The following is a 21,856-nucleotide window of genomic DNA, read 5'->3' on the forward strand; positions in this document are numbered from 1 at the left end:
TAGTTTACTGTGGAAGACCCCGCAGCTGCCAGAGTTGAGCTCTGTGGGAGTTGCAGCTGCTCAGCGAGATGACCTTGGCATTGGTACTATTTGGTGCGCAGTGGAGAAGGGGGACGTGGCCCTGGTGGAGAAGACACAACACGGCTCATTGTTTCTGTTACTGAGAGAATGGCCTCGGCTGAGGTTGAAGAACCAAATGTTATACCGGGTAACGTCACCTCCGGTACGACCTCGGCGTTGGCAGCTGGTCCTGCCTGAGAAGTATTGGAGGGTTGTGATGAAGTCACTGCATGATGACTCTGGACACCTGGGGGTGGAGAGGACCTATGGGTTGCTCAAGGGCCGGTTTTATTGTCCCCGAATGAGGTCGGAAGTCGACGAGTACAGCAAGTCCTGCATACGTCGCATACGCCGGAAGACGCTGCCTGTTCAGGCTGCTCCGTTGTCGCACTTGCAGAGTGCGGGGCATTTGGATCTGACGGGTATGGATTTCCTGGCCATAGAACCCGATACCAGCAACACGTCTTAGTCTTAGTCATCGCGGATCATTACGCCAGGTATGCTCAGGCGTTCCCCACCAAGGATCAGAGTGATTACAGTGGCAAAAGTGCTATGGGTGAAGTATTTTGTGCATTATGGCCTTTCCCGGCGGATACATAGTGACCGGAGACGGTGCCAGAATCCAGGACGTCCCAGACCGATTGCAGGGCATCCTCAAGGGTGAAGGAACCGCCGGAAGTGGTAGTGCATGTCAGCACAAATGACGCCGGGTAGAAGAGGAAAGACATTCTGCAGCGTGACTTCAGAGAACTCGGAAGAAGGTTGAAAAGCAGGACCTCCAGGGTGCTTATCTCCGATTTGCTTCCAGTTCCTCGTGCTGGTGAGGGCAGGAATAGGGAGATAGGGGATCTGAATGTGTGGCTGAGGAACTGGTTCAGGAAGCAAGGATTTACATTCTTGGACCAATGGGGTAAGTTTTGGGGTAAGGATAAATTTTACAAAGGGACGGGTTGCACCATAATAGGCGGGGGACCAGCATTCTGGCTGGCAGGTTTGCCACTGCAACACAGATGTACTTAAACTAAGTAGTGGCGGGGGGGGGGGGGGGTGGGGGGAGAAGGGATGAACTGGAAATATAAAGATGGAGTTAAAGGGAAAGTGAAAATAAGAAAAGTTAAAAAGGACAACAGAATCAATGGAGCAGAAAGCTCAAGAAGAGATCATACAGTATGGCCAAGTAAAATTGGAATTGATATGAAAGGTGAGGGGAGTACCGAATTAAAAGCATTATATATGAATGCACGAAGTATAAGGAATAAAGTAGATGAGCTTGAGACTCAGTTGGAAATTGGCAAGTACGATGTTGTGGGAATAAGAGACATGGCTTCAAGCGGACAGGTCCTGGGAAATGGAAATGCGTGCTGGTGAGGGCAGGAATAGGGAGATAGGAGATCTTAATGTGTGGCTGAGGAGCTGGTGCGGGAAGCAGGGCTTTAGATTCTTAGACCACTGGGATTTGTTTTGGGGTAGGGATGATTTCTACAAAAGGGACCGGTTGCACTTTAACAGGCGGGGGACCAGCATTCTGTCAGGCAGGTTTGCCACTGCGACACGGGAAAAATGGGAAGCGTTTGTCATCCTCCGAGACGAACTACCCCACCCACAAGTTGGAGTTCCTGGCTTTGGAATGGGCGGTTGTGGATAAGCTGAGTGACTTTCTCTACGGGACCAAGTTTAAGGTGCGAACAGACAACAACGTAATTACCTAAATCCTGAGCTCAGCGAAGCTCAACACCATTGGTCATCGTTGGCTGGCCGCCCTGTCTGCATGTGATCTTAGCTTGAAGTACCGGCCGGGGTGATGGAATGTCGATGCGGGTGCTCTGTCTCGACGGAGGAATGAGGACTTGGAGGGAGACGAGGAGTGGAAGAGCGTTCCTGCATCCGAGGTGAAGGCCATGTGTCAGTTTGCTATTATAAAAGAGCAGAGGCCAGATCGTGCAGTGGAACCATTGGGGGCGTCCGATGACGCCCTACGCCTAGTTTACTGTGGAAGACCCCGCAGCTGCCAGAGTTGAGCTCTGTGGGAGTTGCAGCTGCTCAGCGAGATGACCTTGGCATTGGTACTATTTGGTGCGCAGTGGAGAAGGGGGACGTGGCCCTGGTGGAGAAGACACAACACGGCTCATTGTTTCTGTTACTGAGAGAATGGCCTCGGCTGAGGTTGAAGAACCAAATGTTATACCGGGTAACGTCACCTCCGGTACGACCTCGGCGTTGGCAGCTGGTCCTGCCTGAGAAGTATTGGAGGGTTGTGATGAAGTCACTGCATGATGACTCTGGACACCTGGGGGTGGAGAGGACCTATGGGTTGCTCAAGGGCCGGTTTTATTGTCCCCGAATGAGGTCGGAAGTCGACGAGTACTGCAAGTCCTGCATACGTCGCATACGCCGGAAGACGCTGCCTGTTCAGGCTGCTCCGTTGTCGCACTTGCAGAGTGCGGGGCATTTGGATCTGACGGGTATGGATTTCCTGGCCATATTATCCCACTTTTTAAGAAAGGAGGGAGAGAGAAAACCGGGAATTATAGATCAGTTAGCCTGACATCAGTGGTGGGGAAGATGCTGGAATCAAATATAAAAGATGAAATAGCGGCACATTTGGATACCAGTAACAGGATCGATCCGAGTCAGCATGGATTTACGAAGGGGAAATCATGACTAATCTTCTGGAATATTTTGAGTATGTAACTATGAAAATGGACAAGGGAGAGCAGTGGATGTAGTGTATCTGGACTTTCAGAAAGCCTTTGATAAGGTCCCACATAGGACATTAGTGGGCAAAATTAGAGCACATGTTATTGGGGGTAGGGTACAGACGTGGATAGAAAATTGGTTGGCAGACTGGAAAAAAAATCAGTAGGAATTAACAGGTCCTTTTCGGAATGGCAGACACTGACTAGTGGGGTTCCGCAAGGCTCGGTGCTGGGCCCGCAGCTATTTACAATATGCATTAATGATTTAGATGAAGGGATTAAAAGTAACATTAGCAAATGTGCAGATGATACAAAGCTAGGTGGCAGTGTGAACTGTGCGGAGGATGTTATGAAAATGCAGGGTGTCTTGGACAGGTTGGGTGAGTGGCCAGATGCATCGCAGATGCAGTTTAATGTGGATAAATCTGTGGTTAGCCACTTTAGTTGCAAGAACAGGAAGGCAGATTACTATCTGAATGGTGTCAAGTTAGGAAAAGGGGAAGTACAACGAGATCTATGTGTTCGTGTTCATCAGTCATTGAAAGTAAGCATGCAGGTAAAGCAGGAGTGAAGAAAGTTAGTGGCATCTTGGCCTTTGTAACAAGGGGAGTTGCGTATAGGAGCAAAGAGGTCCTTCTGCATTTCTACAGGGCCCTGGTGAGGCCACACCTGGACTATTGTGTGCAGTTTTGGTCTCCGAATTTGAGGAAGCATATGCTTGCTATTAAGGGAGTGCAGCGTAGGTTCAAGAGGTTAATTCCCCCGATGGCGGGACTGTCATATGTTGAACGATTGGAGCAACTGGGCTTGAATACACTGGAATTTAGAATGATGAAAGGGGATCTGATTGAACCATATAAGATTATTAAGGGATTGGACACGCTTGAGGCAGGAAACATGTTCCTGATGTTGGGGGAGTCCAGAACCAAAGCCACAGATTAAGAATAAGGGGTAGGCCATTTAGAAAGGAGTTGAGGAAAATCTTTTTCAGCCTAAGAGTCTGTGAAATGCTGTGCCTCAGAAGGCAGTGGAGGCAAATTCTCTGGATGCTTTCAAGAAAGGGTTAGATAGATCTCTTAAAGATAGCAGAGTCAAGATATATGGGGAGACGGCAAGAATGGCGTACTGATTGCGGATGAACAGCCATGATCACAGTGAATGGTGGTGCTGGCTCGAAGGGCCGAATAACCTACTCCTGCACCTATTGTCTATTGTGTTCCCAATACTTCTCGCATTTAAACTGGCGCCTTTCAGTCCGAACCTACCGACTCTAGGTTCACTGCCTCTCCTTCCTCACAATGTCCATGTAAATAACTGCTCCATCCTCTGACATATTTCTTTGGTTCCCATTTCCCCTTGAATTAAGTTTCCGTTCCACTCCACCTCTATCAAACCTGTCTACCAGTTTCCCCTCGAGTTCAGGAGGCACAATAGGTTCTGGTGGATTTTGAGGGACAAGATGCTCCTTTACTTGGAAAGATTGGTGTGCATAGACATTGACAGGGTGACCTGTATGTGGAAAATCACGTTTCATAAAGAGGATCAGGTCTTTTGTCCGGGTAATCAGGAGGTCTCATACGGTCCCACATGGAAAGGTAGCTGAAAAGTGAATTTACGTGGATCCTTGGTGGTTTTGACCAATGACAAGAGCCAGAAGGAGGTGATACAGGGCTGTTACTCGAAGAGGAGGACTGTAAGTCGATAGTTGCTGCTGTAGTCGATAGTGGGAAATAGATCAGCTGAGAAAGTGGGTCACAGAATAACTCAGGCAAGTAGAGTGTGGTGCATTTGGGTAGTTAAACCTGGAGAGAACTTACACAGGGAATGGATACCATTGGGTAAAGAAAGATGTATCCCTAGAACTGGGGTTATAGACAGACAGATGGCGATGAAGATGTATGACTCGTTGGCCTGCAGCTAAAAGAGCATCGGGACCCAGAGTTGGGCTGTCACATAAGAACTGTTCATCATGATGGATAGACCATACCTGTAGGGTTGTGTACATTGCAATGTTGAAGAGATGTGATTAAATTTGAGAGGGAGTAGAAAGAAATCCCATGTGAGACGGAAGTCAAGCTACAGACACGGAAGTTTCCGTGTTGAAAACTACTGAAGTATGGTAGCCGTGGCTTCTGTGACGCCGCTTCACCACACTTGCCGGTTAAACTCCGCGATTTGTTTTAGGGGAACTGGTTTACAGATGATTAGAACAATCTCTTCAGTAAAGGGAGTGCTCTTCCACTCCCAGGAGCATTTTCCCCAGCTTTCTCTGTTATATCTTTCAGTCCGGAGTTGTGTTTCGATGCCACTGGCGGATTGGACTGTCCGGTCGTGTGAGGCCAACGAGGGCGCTGTGGTTACTCCGCTCGGCTTCGTGTTAAACACGCTTTCTGCATGCTCTTCGCTATGAACGCATTTCAAACACCGACACTTAGTAATCACGTAACTGGCCTGTTAATCCAGCCTGACATCGACTCCCTGTGGCTAACGCGTGTGGGATTATCACCCACTATCACAGTGACCGCATGGCAGCTCGGTTCTGGGATGTTGGCAACCTTGGTCCTTCAGCTGACCCAGGAATATCGGACCGCTGTTAAGGGATGTGGCCCAGAAATGGGATCACCCTTGTCGGCCTGCGGAACCTTGTCAGGAATGCCAGACAGGTGTGATGTTTCCAAGAATCCCTTTCATTCCCGGAGTAACAGTGAGCTGCGGATCACGACAAAAACTGTGTGGGCACCCTTTGGGGTTCGAGGGGATGGCTGTGTCTTCTCTGCGAGTACACGGCTGAAAGCCAAGAGAAACGGGGAACGCACTGGGGAAGATGAAGACCACAGGCCACTTCTGTCGGACCGCACGGGTTGTCGGCGCGGCGCCAGAGCTGTGTGCAGACTGGGCAGAACAGCCAGCGGATGTTTGAGAGAATCCACCTCCTGTGTCGATGTAACTGTAATGACTCTCCTGTGCTGTGGTGTTAGCAAGGCTTCTCATATTTCGTTGTTCACGGCGTGTGGCCGCTCCTTCTCGGAGCTCACTACTAAACACACTGCCTGTCTGACATCTGTCCCGCGGTGGTATAGCCATTTGCCAACTTCACTGCATGAATCAATAAAACTGACGCTGTTTGCATTAACTTGGTCTCCATCTCTTGACAAAAGCTCGCTGCTGTCAATTCCGGCTTTTCATTGGGAAGGTTCGTTCAGCCCCATCAGGAGTAGCCAGCTGACAGGGCAGAAAGAAACAGCATGCTGACGCTCCCCACACTAACAGCTCACCCTTCTTCCACCCCCCCCCCCGGCAACGATGAGCAGCTCTGTGGATAACTGCCAGCTGCTGCTGACGCCTGCGTTGCGGGGAGGGGCGTGCGGAACCGGAGTAGGACACCCTCAGATAGAATGCGACATTACTAACGTGAGCCTACAGCCCAAATACTCTCCTACCATACTGGTAGCACATACCCTGAGAGTAGACAAGTCTGAATTAATTCCTTGGGAGGGTGAGAACACAGGAAGATAACCTGCCAGTGAGGTACCTGCAGACATACCAGCTATCCCCGAACAGACACCATATCCAACGTTCCCCCCCTTATTACTCCTTTTCCAGGGGTGTCAGTCTACACGGGGCGAAACAGAAAACCCATAACGGTATCACTCAGATAGACAGTGACCTCTGGAATGGAAGACGGGGGAGGTGGGTGTGTGAGAATCAGGGAGCACAGACTTTAAGAATCAGTGTGTGGAGAGGGCACATTCGATGAGGGACCAGGAAAAAGCGTGGTGTGGATGCAGATGAGAGGTGAATTTGGAGGATGACAGTCGAGTGCTTAGGGTGAGAAGGAGTTGAGATGAAGTGAGGGTGAAGGGCTCAGATACGTAATAAATAACAGGTCTGCGAATTGGGACCTGGGAGTGACTGTGGAAGTGATTGGCGGGACCGGTTTGGAGGGGCAGATCACCGAGGGTCCAGGGAGTGAGGGGCGTGAGCTTGACGATGGGGGGGGGGGGAGGGGGTGTCAGAATCAGGTTTAATACCACTGGTACATATCTGGGCATTTGTTGTCTTACGGCACCAGTACAGTAACATAAAATAGTTCTAAAAATATAAATTGCATTAAGAAATATATATTAAAATTTAATGCGTATTATAGAATGAATATGTAGTTCATAAAGAAAGGGAAATTATGTGGGTGTACATATGGCCTAGTTTTCCATTAAGAAATTCGATGGTGGAGCGTATGAAATTGTTTCTGAAACGCTGAATGTCGGTCTTTAGGCTCCATTGACTCCTCCTTGACGGTATCAATGAGAAGAAGACACGTCTTGGCTGATGGGGATCTTTAATGATGGAGGCCGTATTTCTGATCATTTACTTTCGAAGGTGCCTTTAAAGCTGGAGAGGCCAGTTCCCATGATCAGGCTGGCAGACATTGAAACTTTCTGCAGCTTTTCCGATCCTGTACAGTGGCTCCTCCGACGGACTGGATGGAGGATCGGGGGGTTGATCACTGAGAGTTCATGGAGGAGTTACAGTTCTGGAAGATTGACTGTCCACTCTGTCGGTTAACACAGTGAGGGACGTGAAGAAATCCAGCAGCCTGTCAACCTCAGTGCACGGATGTCCCGTTCCTGCCTGTTCTTCCGGTATTCATAGTAGAGCACAACACAGGAGGGCACTAGGTCCCTCAAATCAGCCTTGCCATTCTCTATGACCATGGATAATCAACCTATGTCTCGGCTCCTCTTCTATGTCCGATCACTATCGCCGACATTTCCCCCATCATATAACTATGCATCCGCCTCTCCTTTAACTCGACCTTATGGCCCGTTCCCACACCTCCTCTGCACTAGTTTGGGTTCAGAAGATTTCGAGGATTCAACTACATGAGAGGACGTATGACCCAAGTCTCACATTCGCTCCGCCTTGAGCCTGGCGCTGCCTACCCCTATATTAAATATTACCCTCGCCACCGATGCTGCTGCCAAACTCTGCTGAGTCCTGTATTCACCACTCCACCCCGTCCCAGACCACTAACATTCGCTGAACCCTCTCGGTCGCGGATTTCTCTTGCAGTATGTTATCAGACATATCTCATCAGGTAATGACCCCACTGACCCTTACTGTAGGAAAGACACTAAGCCTTATGGACCACAGGATCTGCTCCGATGGCTGATCCATAATGCCTGATCATAATGGCTGATGCGTTTTCTCTCCCAGCCCAGACTTCTGACGTCTCACTGTGTCCTTTCATGCCCTGACTAATCAAAAGTCTGTCAACCTCTTCTTTAAACTTATCTTATACCTTGGAACAACCTCTTTTTAAGCTGTATATAAATGATTTGGAAGATGATCTAGGAATAATGGTGCATAGTTCCCTGAAGGTGGAATCTCATGTGGATAGGGTGGCGAAGAAAGCTTTTGGTATGTTGGCCTTTATAAATCAGAGCATTCTGTATAGGAGTTGCGATGTAATGTTAAAATTGTACAAGGCATTGGTAAGGCCGAATTTGGAGTATTGTGTACGGATCTGGTCACCGAATTATAGGAAAGATGTCAACAAAATAGAGAGTACAGAGAAGATTTATTAGAATGTCACCTGGGTTTGAGCACCTAAGTTACAGGGAAAGATTGAACAAGTTAGGTCTTTATTCGTTGGAGCGTAGAAGGTTGAGGGGGGACTTGATAGAAGTATTTAGAATGATGAGGGGGATAGATAGAGTTGACGTGGATAGGCTTTTTCCATTGAGAGTAGGGGAGATTCAAACAAGAGGACATGAGTTGAGACTTGGGGGGGGGGGAAGTTTAAGGGTAACATGAGAGGAAATTTCAGATAGTGGTAGCTGTGTGGAATGAGCTTCCAGTAGAAGTGCTAGAGGCAGGTTCGGTATTGTCACTTAAAGCAAAATTGGATAGATATATGGACAGGAGAGGATTGGAGGGTTATGGGCTGAGTGCGGGTCAGTGGGATTAGGTGAGAGTAAGCGTTCAGCACGGACTAGAAGGGCCGAGACGGCCTGTTTCCGTGCTGTAATTGTTATATGGTTATATGTTTAGCACCCAGAGCAGGCCCAGATCTTACTGATAGCATCAGGTAGGAGGTACAGAATCTGAAGGCCCACACTCAGTGTTTCAGGGACCTCTTCTTCCCCTCAGCAATCCGATTCCTAAATAGGCATTGAACCCATGACCACCACCTAACTTTTTTATATATATTGTTTGTGGTTTTTGTACATTTTAAATCTATTCAGTAGACATATACGTTTATTGATTTACTTATTTATTAATTTTTATATATTTTTCTCTTCTATATTTTATATTGCATTGAGCTGATACTGCTAGGTTAACACATTTAGCGAACATATGCCGGTGATAATAAACCTGTTTCTGATTCTAATTCTGACACTTGCTACAGATTGGTCACAAGGAAACACAATGGGGTCCGCTAGCTCCCACATAATGCCCCGACACTACATCACCTGATCCAGTAGCTTGCTTACCTTGTTTAATTCCATGTAGATTGGTGTCTTTTTTATACAACCACTGCAGAAATGTTACCTGGCACTCAACAGTACCTCCTCACCATAGCCTCTGGAACGAATGTCGGGAAACTCTGTTCTCGCCGCCGGTAAACTATACCGTGAAGTGTCTTTTAGTTCCACCTTGTTAGGCCTACAGAAACTTCGCCACAATTCTAATTTTCGGTTCGCTTTTTTCTTTGAAATACAGTTAAGTGCCTCTAGCGAACTGCTTATGTAAAAGCGAAAATAACTGCCGCCCGAAGCAAAGAAGAAATTCAATTTCCTTTGCGACCCCTCTAAGGCGACCAAACCCAAGTTATATACGCAAGTAACTGCTACCAAAAGCAAAATAGAACAAAAGAATTCTACAGGCCAAACCAACCATAACCCTTTCTCACACTCACACTCTCTCACTCTCACACTCTCATGTATTAACTCCTTTAGCCCCTCTTCAACCTCCCAAAATGTACCGTGCAGAGACTGTCCGAGCTCTGCCCTCCTCACAATAAAATGCACGATTTTCCTGTGTCCACAATGAAATGCTATATAGATCCCCGAACCAATATACAGACATCATCTGGTGTCCTGAATGTGTTCATCCACACTAGCTATGTGTTCTCAGTAGCCATGTCATTGCGACAAAAACGAACCTCTTTCAAAAACACACACAGACACACAAAAGGAAACACTGAAGTCAACACGGGCGCGCGGACGCACGGACACACACACACACACACACACACACACACACACACACACACACACACACACACACACACACACACACACACACACACACACACACACACACACACACACACACACACACACACACACACACACACACACACACACCCTATATCGGCCACTCCAGCTCTCTGCCATGATCTTTAATTAAAATGTGCTGAGAATTTATACTGCTGAGGTTGATGGCCATACACTAGGTTTAGGAGATGGCTAAGAATGAGTCCGCAGAATGTTCTGACACAGAAGAAAGTGGAGAGTTTCGTAGATATGTAAATGTTTATTCATTAAAACAAACAGACATTTTCTTGGAGACCCCAAACACAAACTCCATCGAGAGTTTATATCCTTGAGGAGGATGGTAACAGTAGGTGATTCAATGCAATTTCACGTGCTGCAATGAAATACTTTATTTCAATATTCAATGTCTGACGAATGGTTCCTTTGAAGCACATATTTACAGCGGAAACGCATTTAATTGATAAGACTCCTCTAAACGTTCAGCGCCTTTGCTGGGACAAGCTAACTCACACCAGTGGTCGAAAAGCCTCTGAGAACAAATGACCCAAACGTTTTGCTCTCAGTCCATCTCCTCATCCAATCGATGGGAATCGCACGGATACAGTACGAGGTGTTCAGCTGGGCCTGATGGTCCTTGAAACAATCTCATCTTTGCTGGAAGAAAATCGCTCCCAATTAACACTCCTTAATATCTTCACAATTTCCATTGATGCAATTCCTTAATTAATTCACAGAACTAATCTCAAGTCGTCGCCTCGGGGATTGCACTTTTCTGACGTAATCTCTCTCTAAATAATTATTAAATCTCTTGAAATCCGTCCCTGCGGAATAGCAAATTGATATAAAGAACTTCAGGCATGTGTTGCCTCAACATTTCATTCCGAGATATCGCCTGTAGCACAGGGGGATACGTCATTGGGAAGGAAAATGCCTGCAATGTTGGAAAGGTACAAGAGTGTGGATAAAATATTGTACGTGCTCATAGCGGCCATTGGAGTTCCTGGTGAGTGAGCATGTTTGGTAGTTCTGTGTGTTCACCGCTTTTAACAAGTTTAGGATCATTTTACAAGCTGGCAACTTGATGATCGTTGCTGCTACCGATCAAGTGAATTCAACACCGTGATTTTTCATAATAGATGACAAAAGAAACTAAGCCTCTGTCATTCCTCCAATTACCGGTATCGACTCGAACTTTGTACTTACATTAAATGACATTTTTCCCAGGGCTGAAACAATGCTTGGGAGAAGTGGCTGTCCTGGAAGGTGTGCCGGGACAGTTAGACATTGACTCTTTGTGAGTTATTGATCTGAGTGAGCTCAGAATTATTTAACGATTGGAAGACCATACGTGGACAAGTGCTGAGGCCCGGATGTCCTCCGGAAGATACGACTGGGACGATTTTAATGGGACTTTGTCCAGATTTGTACCAGGACAGGCAGCTCTCCTGTCAAGGGTGACAAGAAATCCGTTAATGACACCTTGTCCAGAGTTGGCCCTGTGTCAATAATTGGGTCTGACAATCTGAACCAGTGTTCATGGTTCTGCTGAGGTGCTGCGCTGTAGATGTATTCTTTTATCGGAGAGACCCAGTCTCTGGTTGCGAAGTTTTGCCTCTGAGACTCCTCATAAATTGGGACACCCCTTCATCCGGAAGATGGGTCGCGGCCGAAACGCTGACTGTTTGTTCAATTCAATTAATGCTGCAGAGCTACTGAGTTCCTCCAGAATTTTGTGTGTGTTTGCTTCGCGATCACTTCTCGGCCCCATCAGTTGCAGACATTCAGGAGGTTTAGTTAGTCGTCGTTAGGTCGCATCTGGAATTCCCATTTGGCGGACGATTTCCCTCCACGCCGCTCTGCCATATTGGGAAATCATGTTTGCGGCAGGTTATAGCAGTGGTTTGCCTTTGCCTTCTGCCGGGTGAGTTTGAGGAGATCACCGTCTGTTACAGTGGGTGACCAGGACGTCTAAGTGCATTGTCATGCTCTTTGCGCTTCAAAACGCCTGCTGGCCTGCCTTCTTGACCGTTGCGCCATTGATTGGTGTCTTCCGCTCAAACCACCATGGCCAGACTTCACACACTAGGATAGGCAGATGCCCTACCTCACCGAGGGTCGAAGACCCGTCGGCTACCCTAACCTGGTTTGGCCCTCCTGTCGAGACGGTTTACTGGGCTGTGGCCGCTGCGCGTGTTACAGCTGCTTGGATCCACAGTTGAGAGCTGAGCGCCAGGTGGGGATCAAAGGTGGACGAGCTAGGACCCTCACCAGAGGAGGTACCTCTCCCTAGACACCCCACACACCCAGTGGTCTGGTTAGTCGCAGTTAAATCAGAGAAACCGACACCACCGGAGACTGGAACCGGAATTACCATAGATCGTTGTTCATGCAGACCGTATTTATCCCAGACGATTACAGATACATCGTGTAATCTCCACATTAAACAAAACAGGTCAGAGACAGTGTGACCTGGGTCTGATGTTAGATTAGCAGCCGTTCCCGAACTCTGGCACCCCTGATCTTTAGATGAAATCCGAACCGTATTAATTCCCGGGGAATGTATTCAGTAATCGCCATTCTCTGTTCTCTTATCATTATCTCTGTCTCTCTCCAGTGAATTTAGTGGCGGTGATTATCCTGTCCCGCGGTAGGTGCGGCCTCTCTACTTGCACCACTCGCTATCTGGTGGCTATGGCGACGGCGGATGTACTGACAGTTGTAACGACGGTCATTTTGTTTCGAATTAATTTGTATTACTTCTCTATGAGCTTTCTTAACATTACCCCTGTGTGCAGTGTTATCGATGTACTGAAGTTCACAGCCACAGACTGTTCTGTCTGGTTCACCGTCGCGTTCACCTTTGATCGATTTGTCACCATTTGTTACCAGAAGCTGAAAACAAGATATTGCACCGGAAAAACCGCTGCTGTGGTTCTAACAACAACCAGCATACTGTTCTGTCTGAAAAACGTTCCCCGCTATTTCACGCGTGAACCTGGAGAAATCATCGACAATGTACCGTGGTTCTGTTTACTTGTAGACAATTACTTCACTGACGCCGGGTGGGTAGGTTATGACTGGCTCGATTCGGTTTTAACTCCGTTTCTGCCTTTCGCTGGGATCCTGCTGCTCAACGCTCTGACAGTCAGGCACATTTTAGAGGCCAGTCGTGTCCGTAAGGGGCTGAAGGGTCAGAACAAGGGGGAGAACCGCAGTGACCCGGAGATGGAGAGCAGGAGGAGGTCTGTGGTTTTACTCTTCACCCTCTCCGGCAGCTTCATTCTTCTCTGAATGACACACGTTGTAAATGTCATATATTATCAGTTCACAGGAAAAGAAGACAATGATTCTGAACGGATATTTCACTTTGTCGGGGTTTTACTTAGGGATTTCAGCTGCTGCACGAACACATTTATTTACATGGTGACTCAGTCGAAATTCAGGGAGCAGGCGATCAACGCGGTGAAATATCCGATAAGCTCGGTACTTCAGTTCATTAATAAAGCCGCACCCTGAGCAGAGGCTACAGGCGGCCGCAGAGTCTCCAATCCTGGTTTCAGCTCCTCACATTCACCCCCTGATCTCCCAGAACATTCCGGGGAGTGAGTGTGTGTGTGTGTGTGTGTGTGTGTGTGTGTGTGTGTGTGTGTGTGTGTGTGTGTGTGTGTGTGTGTGTGTGTGTGTGTGTGTGTGTGTGTGTGTGTGTGTGTGTGTAGTTCAGAAACATTCTTGACTCTTGCATTCTGGAGGCAACGCACCGTCCCAGCGACTCAATAATTAATTGGCCCGCCAGATGTCAGTCAAAGAGCTACTACGGAATCCCACCCACCAACTGGTTTGTGAATGTGTCCATCTCATCCTATTCACAGCCAGTACCTTGCAGTTAGTCGTTCCCTGAGGACAACGGGGATGGCTAAATCACAGTCAGTCACTCCAGTCTTCTTCCTCGTGTGACATTTAATAGCGGTTATAAATCCAACTTTATGGCGCCTTACTGCGATCACCTGGACTGAAGCGTCATATCACTCTAGGTCGTGCAGGCTTTGTCATCATTACGAAACAGTTGAACATATATTTGTTACAGTATAGTATAGAGGAAGCATATAAGGTTGAAAACAAAATTAAATGCAGGCTTCATTACGACAGTTGGAGGTTGAAGTAAAAATTTTATTAAGTTATGCTGGTGAATTCAATTCATTTACAGTATCGTTGTTTCATTATTGACCATTTATAGTGCTTTTTGGGTGTAATTTTGCTTTCAACCTTATATGCTTCCTCCATACTGTAAACAAATATATGTTCAACTGTTTCGTAATGATGACAAAGCCTGCACGACCTAGAGTGATGTTTTCGAACAAGACATAAGGAATAATTAAACTTTGTATGGCCAATTCGACGATGAATCAATAAAATTCCTTCCCTTGTTGTTCTACCTCGTTCTTCATTAAACGCACCAGTCTAATGTATTCTGAAAAGTTGCCTTTCCCTATGCCCTGTATCCAGTAATTACCTAACAGCAAACCCTGCCAATTCCTCAGCTTCTGATTTGCTTCGCGGAGGGTAGTTATACACTGCTGAATCGCTACAAATCGCCTATGTAGATAAACACTCAACACGCCCATGCCCTTCAATACAGCTGTGCGCAGGGATCCAAAAGAAAGACCATGTAAACCAAAATGGGGGATTGTCAGACCGGACCATGACAATATAATGGTCATTGTCCCACTTCAGCCGGTAAGCCCGAAACAGGAGACGACCTCATTGAAACACCTCATTGTCCTTGTAAAACATCCAAATAATTTAAAGTTGAAACTGAAGCTGACCCGTAAGCCACACTGACATATTGAAGTAGTGACAGAATTAAGCAAATATTAAGAGTTAGGAAAGATTTTATTGCAGCACCCCAAAAATACCCATGGACAGAGCTGAGAATATTTAATGTTCCTTCGATTTATTAATAATTTTACTGATATACTGTTTTTCTGTCAGCTTATTATCCATCTACATGTCTGGAAAACTCACCTCAGGTACTTCCTCAAGTGTTTGACCACTTGATTTCAAATCATTGCATGTCAATTCTTCATACTTAAAAACAAATAACTCGTGATTTAGTAACTGAAAACGTAATCCTCACCCATTTACCTGATGCTACATCTTATTAATTTCTAACTGCATCCTATATGCAGCAAAATTTAAATTGCTACTGCCCTATGGGACCCCATTTTCTAACTTCTACATACCTAATACATCTTGTCCAAACATACCTGCATAAATCTTCCCAATAAAAATATCTCAGAAAAAATATACAATCTACCACTCGCTCCAGATTTCCATAATTTCATCATCTGTACTTCCCTCCCTATCATACGCATTTTCAATAGCAAATAATGCTGCTGTATCAACTTCTTTATTTATCTGCATTTACCTAACATTATCTTCTGAACCTGAAACAGAATGCAACGTCATTGTACCCTTGCAAAACTAACTCGGACAGAACTCTATATCATCTCTCTTTTCTCAAAATATGTCAAACGCTCTAATACCATACATTTCACAAATTTACATAAATGAAATGTTAACGATATGGAGCTATGACGAGAAGAATCAAACGGGGAACTCCCACAGTTTAGAATGGGCATCACTACTGTCATATTTCCACAGGAAATGCATATGCTGTAATCTCCAAAAACGATTCAAGAACTTTAATATTGTCTGAAGAGAGTTGTCGATCACGTGTCTAATCAGATAATAACATATATCATTCTTTCCTGGGGACGTCTGACCTGCATTAGTAATAGCCTTCTTTAATTCACAAGAGGCAGCCCTACAGAGTAATACTATCATTACTACAGCTGACTTTTAACACATCAGGGTATTCATTTAGTTTCTTGTCCCCACATTGTTTAACCTTTTCGCTGAAGTTATCTTGATGATGAATCGTTGCAAATAACCCAACCATAAACTCAACCTTCCATATTTCAGTAACAATCATTTTACCATCATTAATCAGCACTGGAAAATGATGGTCCCAGCAAATCCCCCATTTCCCAAATCTTCCCCAAACAAATCCATATTTAATATATCTTCCAATAGTATCACAATATGAACACCAGTAAACCTTCACCATGGCCTTTGCCCTTTTGTAGTTAATAAAGTCATTCGGAGACTTCTTAACCTTCCTAAGTTCCTTATTTCTCTCCCTAATTGACTCTGTACACTCTTCAAAACACCATGCTGCAGCCTTTCTCCTTTATAATAGGAATCTGTTCCAACGCAGTTTGATGAAATATGTGACATAACCATTCATTGCAAAAATCCAGATCATCCTCCACATCCAGCCCTGAACATCTGTTCAGCACATAAAACCTTAAACTCCTCTCAATTTGCTTTAGCAAAAATGTCACATCCTGTCCCTTATATAAATCCAAACCAAAGCTTATAAAGACAGTGAAATGATCACTTCCCAGTGCTTCATATCCCATTACACCTCCGCCAGTATGTTTGAAACAAAAGTTAAATTTCTAGCAGTTTCAGAACTACTGTGAATCTTAAAGCTCGTATTTACCCCATAATTCAAACACACGATGAGCAATATCTAAAAACACTTCTACAATTAAACAATTAGCATTGCTCAGCGAACAACCCCACGGTGTTATAATCCCCCTACCATTTAACCCTTCCATACACTTTCTAACAAATTAGTAAAAAAGTTTTCCAAAAGGTTTGTAAAAAATAACTGCTTTAATGCTCTTATCTGTCGAATTAAATATTTCATCGCTAAGTGACCAAACTTTCCACTCACAACCACAACTCTGTACCAAAATTAGAAAATTCACCATCTCAACCAACTGAACTAACTGGCACAATAAGAAAATAGTCCAGAAAAGAAACACTTAAAGGTGCCATAAACCATGTTTCCTGAGTAAATGTAATATCGGGAGGATTAGACAAATAAGGCATTAACTTCTTACGGTCTTAACCATGAGAAAAAGGCCTTTTCACGTTTCACTGAAATAGTTTTATTCCCATTATGTATCTTCAAAAGTACACTGGGATTCAGAAACCCCACCTGTCAGAGAATCATTTGAAATATGACATAACCGTTCATTGCAAAAATCCAGATCATCCTCCACATCCAGCCCTGAACATCTGTTCAGCACATAAACCCTTAAACTCCTCTCAATTTGCTTTAGCAAAAATTCCACCTCCTAAAAGAGGCTTCCTGTCCCTTATATAAATCCAAGCGAAAACTTATAAAGACAGTAAAATGATCACTTCCCAATGTTTCATATCCCATTGCATTCCATATATCCTCTCCCGGCAATATGTTCGAAATAAAAGTTATTAAGGGATTGGACAAGAGAGAGGCAGGAAATATGTTCCAGATGCTGGGAGAGTCCAGTACCAGAGGGCATGGTTTGAGAATAAGGGGTAGGTCATTTAGGACAGAGTTAAGGAAAAACTTCTTCTCCCAGAGAGTTGTGGGGGTCTGGAATGCACTGCCGCGGAAGGCAGTGGAGGCCAATTCTCTGGATGCTTTCAAGAAGGTGCTAGATAGGTATCTTATGGATAGGGGAAATCAAGGATTATGGGGACAAGGCAGGAACCGGGTATTGATAGAAGATGATCAGCCATGATCTCAGAATGGCGGTGCAGGCTCGAAGGGCCGAATGGTCTACTTCTGCCCCTATTGTCTATTGAGATTTTCGAGAGCGGGTCCTGTCGTTAATGAAGGATGAAGGAAAATCTAATTAGCTCCCATCTCCCACAGAAGGGGGAAGGAGTAGAGTTGGCGTCATTAACTCCTTGGTGATGAAGGCGGTGGGTCCTCGTCAGAAGTTAAGAATTTTCTCAGTGAGGACTTCCACCCCCGAAGGGGAGGATGATTTTAGACCGGGATTGAACACGTCTCTCGGCTGCTGGGTGAGTGGTAGTGTTCTGAGCAAGAGAAGCGGCAGAGGTTGGTTGATAGTTTGAGAAGGGTGGCAGGTGAGGTAGTGAAAGACGTGAAAGGCAGCAAACTGGCTACCTGGAAGGAGTATCTAGAAGCGTTGGAGGCTTTTGGTCTGACGGGGGACACGTGGAGCATTTTAGGGGGCTTTGGAGCCTGCGGCCCGAGAAAGGGGAAAAGCTTTCTGCGTATCTTTTCCAGGTAGAGCGAATGATAAATTGTTTGAGGCAACGAGGGGTCATTTCGGCGATGGAGGTGATTCAGATAAGGATAGACCAGGTAGCTCGGGGCGCCCATACGCATCATGTGATTGCTACAAGTCTCCGGCAGTAATATAGATCGCGCCTGCCCAACCTTTGGTCAATTGCCGAGAGGTGAGGGAGGAGGACGACGCAATGGAATCGGAAGAGGGCTCCCTCAGTACTGTGCGGTCCTCCGTGGTAGACCCTTGTGGTGAAATAACTGGGCCACCTCCAATCGGAAGATGGTGAGGGGGGTCGTGGTAGGTAGGGTCCCTCCGCGTGAGGGGACTGACAGAGAGGGCCCCTCCCTGAAGGGACGGAATGCACAGAGGTCCGGGGGAGGCCGAGGTCCCGCGAGAGGAGGTGTGTGTTATAACTGTGGGGAAAAGGAGCACCAGGCGGGAATGTGACCGGCCGGGAGCCCCTCGGAGGGAGACTCCACGGGTGTCCCAGCAGGAAGGGGGTTCCGGAAACTCAGAGGAGACCCAGTGAGGGAACGGCCTGGATTCTCTATGAAAACACGTTTCCAGCAATATGCCACGGGACACTTGAGAGAGGACCCTATCCCAGAAGGGCTGGTGGGACTCCGATCCAGTCTGTCAATCCAGATAGAGGGAATAGATGCAAACGCCATACTCGACACTGGGCCGCAGGTCACACTATTATACCGGTCATTCTACGATCAGTATTTGTCGCATTTACCCTTGACGCCCTTCAGTGCCCTAGAAATTTCGGATATCAGTGCTGGCGATTACCCATACGATGGTTATTTGTCCGTGAGGCTGGAGTTTCTAGAGTACGAGGAGGGAGTGCCTGAGGCTCATGAGGGCTTGCTGCTGGTTTTCCCGGACCCATTTGAGGCTGGGGGTGTATCAATTCTGGTAGGGACCAACACCCCTATTGTGCAGAGACTGCTGGGGGCCTGCAAGGAGAAGGCGGGTGAGGACTTTTTGGAGACCCTGTCGGTGCGCCCAGTGTTTCAAGTCGTCTTTAAGGAGGTGTGTGGTCACACGGGGCGGGACTCGGCATTGGAAAGAGGAACTGTATGGTGTGCCCAGTCGAAGCCCAGTGAAGTAGCGAGAGTGATGGGGATCCACAGATACTCCGGAGTGACTGATGGTGAAACCTTTTTAGTGGACACCCAGGAAGGTCTCGAGGGGGAATCGAGATTCCCAGCTGGGATGCTGGTGAGGCCTGAGCCGCAGAAGCTCTCGGTGGTACAGCCACTCCGGATGGTGGTGATCGTCAGGAACGCCATGCAACGGAAGATTACTTTTAAACGAGGGATGCTCTTGGTGCATTTGTCCCCGGGGATGGTGATGCATTGTGCCCCCTTGAGGCTCTCTGGGGGAGGGCCATTGGAAATCATGGATACGTTGACCGCTGGGGCGTTTAACTTTGAGGCCTCGCCTGTGCCGGAAAGTTGGAAGCGGAGAATGGTGGGGAAGACATTGATCCTGAAAGATGTTTTTTCGCCTAGACGTGTTTGACGTGGGCTGTTCCAGGAGCACTCGCCACATCATCCGGGTGACTGAGGATACCCGGTTTCGGGAAAGGTCGGGGCGACTGGCTCCTGCAGACGTGGCGGATGTGCAGCAGCATTTGTGTAAGTTGAAGGAAGCCGGGATCATTACAGAGTTGTGCAGCCCTTATACGTTCCCGATGGTCGTGGCCAGGAAGAAAAATGGGAAGATTCGTATGTGTGTTGACTACAGGACCCTGAATAGGCGCACCCTCCCTGACCAGTATACGGTCCCCAGGGTCGAAGACGCCCTGGCCTGTCTGAGTGGGGCGAAGTGTTTTAGCGTGTTGGATTTGAGGAGTGGATATTACCAGATCCCGAACAGTGAGGCGAATAAGGAGAAGACAGCCTTTATATGCCCCCTGGAATTTTATCAGTTCGAAAGGATGCCCCAGGGCATATCGGGGCCCCTGCCACCTTCCAGAGGGTCTTGGAGAAGACCGTGAGGGACATGAACTTGCTTGAAGTGCTGGTATATTTGGACGACCTGATAGTATTTGGATCCACTTTGGAAGAACACGAAGCGAGGCGCAACCGGCTGAAGGGTTAAAACATTCCCTGGAAAAGTGCCAGTTCTGCCAGATGTCCGAGACATACAATTTTGAGGAACAGTGTAGCTACAGACCCGACTAAGATCAAAGCGCTGACCACCTGGCCGAGGCCCCAGACTGTGAGTGCTATGTGCTCATTCTTGGGGTTCTGTGGATACTACCGGAGATTTGTGAAGGGCTACAACATTGTGAGCCATCCCTTGAACCAACTTCTGCATGACTACCCCTCTTTGGGACAGAAAGGGAAAGGGCGGAGAGGAAGGGAGGCTGGAGAATATTTGAACCCGGCAGAGCCCCTCGGACAGAGATGCAATGACCAATGTGAAGTGGTTTTTCAGTCCCTGAAGGAGGGGACACAAGAGATACTGCAGATGCTGGAAATCTAAAGGAATACACAGAATGTGCTGGAGGAGCTCAGCAAGTTAGTGTTGGCTGGGAATAAATGTTTCAGGCCAAGACACTTGATACCCAGGTATCTAGAACATCAGCAAGAAAGAAACTAGAAAATAGTGTCAAATAGTGAAAACTTTTGACCAAATTTACTGCAAGCCTTACGAAAATATGCTAAGCAGAACTCAATAGAATAACAAACACTACGAAGGAAATACACACTTTCACTATACCCATGTTAATGTCTTCTTTAGGAAAAGTACCTTGGTCCCATTCTGATCTGGAAAACTTATAAAGAATAAAAGCTACTAAAATGACAAGTTTAGATAACAGTATTTACACTGAAACACACTTAGATCAACAGTACCTAGGACAGAAGGAGGATGAGCAATTACAGACAATAAAAACTGACACAACAGTCGGATAAAGCTCCTAAACATATGTTTTCATCAAAAATAAGCAGGATTCAGCACTCCATGTGAGCATGTGCAATTGTCATATGAAGTACACACCAGAAAACTGAAATGAGAGGCCAACTCAGAAAAATGAATCATCACTATGGAAGAAAACATTAACCAGTGGAATGAGTATGACCCTCCATGGGAGACATCCCAACGATCTGAGCAGACGAGATGGTGACAAGGAAGCATCGAGCACCTGACTCAAAGTGGGAGGCATTTTCGCAGAAAGAGAGATTCCTTGTGGAAATACAGGACAGGGTGGTTAACATAAAAATGATCAAAAATACATACAAGACTAACAAACAAGGTGATAAATGCAGAAAATGCTGAGAGAAACCAGATACAATCCAACACATTCCGAGATCCTGCAGCAGTTTTACTCAATCTGATTACTTACAGAGGTACAATCAAATGGCAAATATCATTCACCAAAATCTTGCTTTAAACTCATGAATGACCAATGTAACTTCATAAAGGCACCATCAATTCAAGTCTGATCCAGTTTTAGAGTCAAAATCTTACAAATTATAGATAATCAATAGATTATTACAGACTGGACAATCCGTAATAACCATCCAGATATAATATTACAGGATAAACAAGCAAGAACAACTCCCTCAATAGATAAAACAATTCTCATCACAAACATGTTCCTCGACCAGTGGAGCCGCTCACCACAGGTATTGTTTGTGTCACCAGTCAG

General features: G+C 46.3%; 1 pseudogene; it reads right to left on the minus strand.

The window, feature by feature from the left end:
- LOC140733787 (uncharacterized) overlaps nt 1–21,856 on the minus strand; it is a 276,015-nt pseudogene that overhangs the window by 244,262 nt on the left and 9,897 nt on the right.

Source organism: Hemitrygon akajei, chromosome 9, assembly GCF_048418815.1.
Source record: "Hemitrygon akajei chromosome 9, sHemAka1.3, whole genome shotgun sequence".
Taxonomy (NCBI): domain Eukaryota; kingdom Metazoa; phylum Chordata; class Chondrichthyes; order Myliobatiformes; family Dasyatidae; genus Hemitrygon; species Hemitrygon akajei.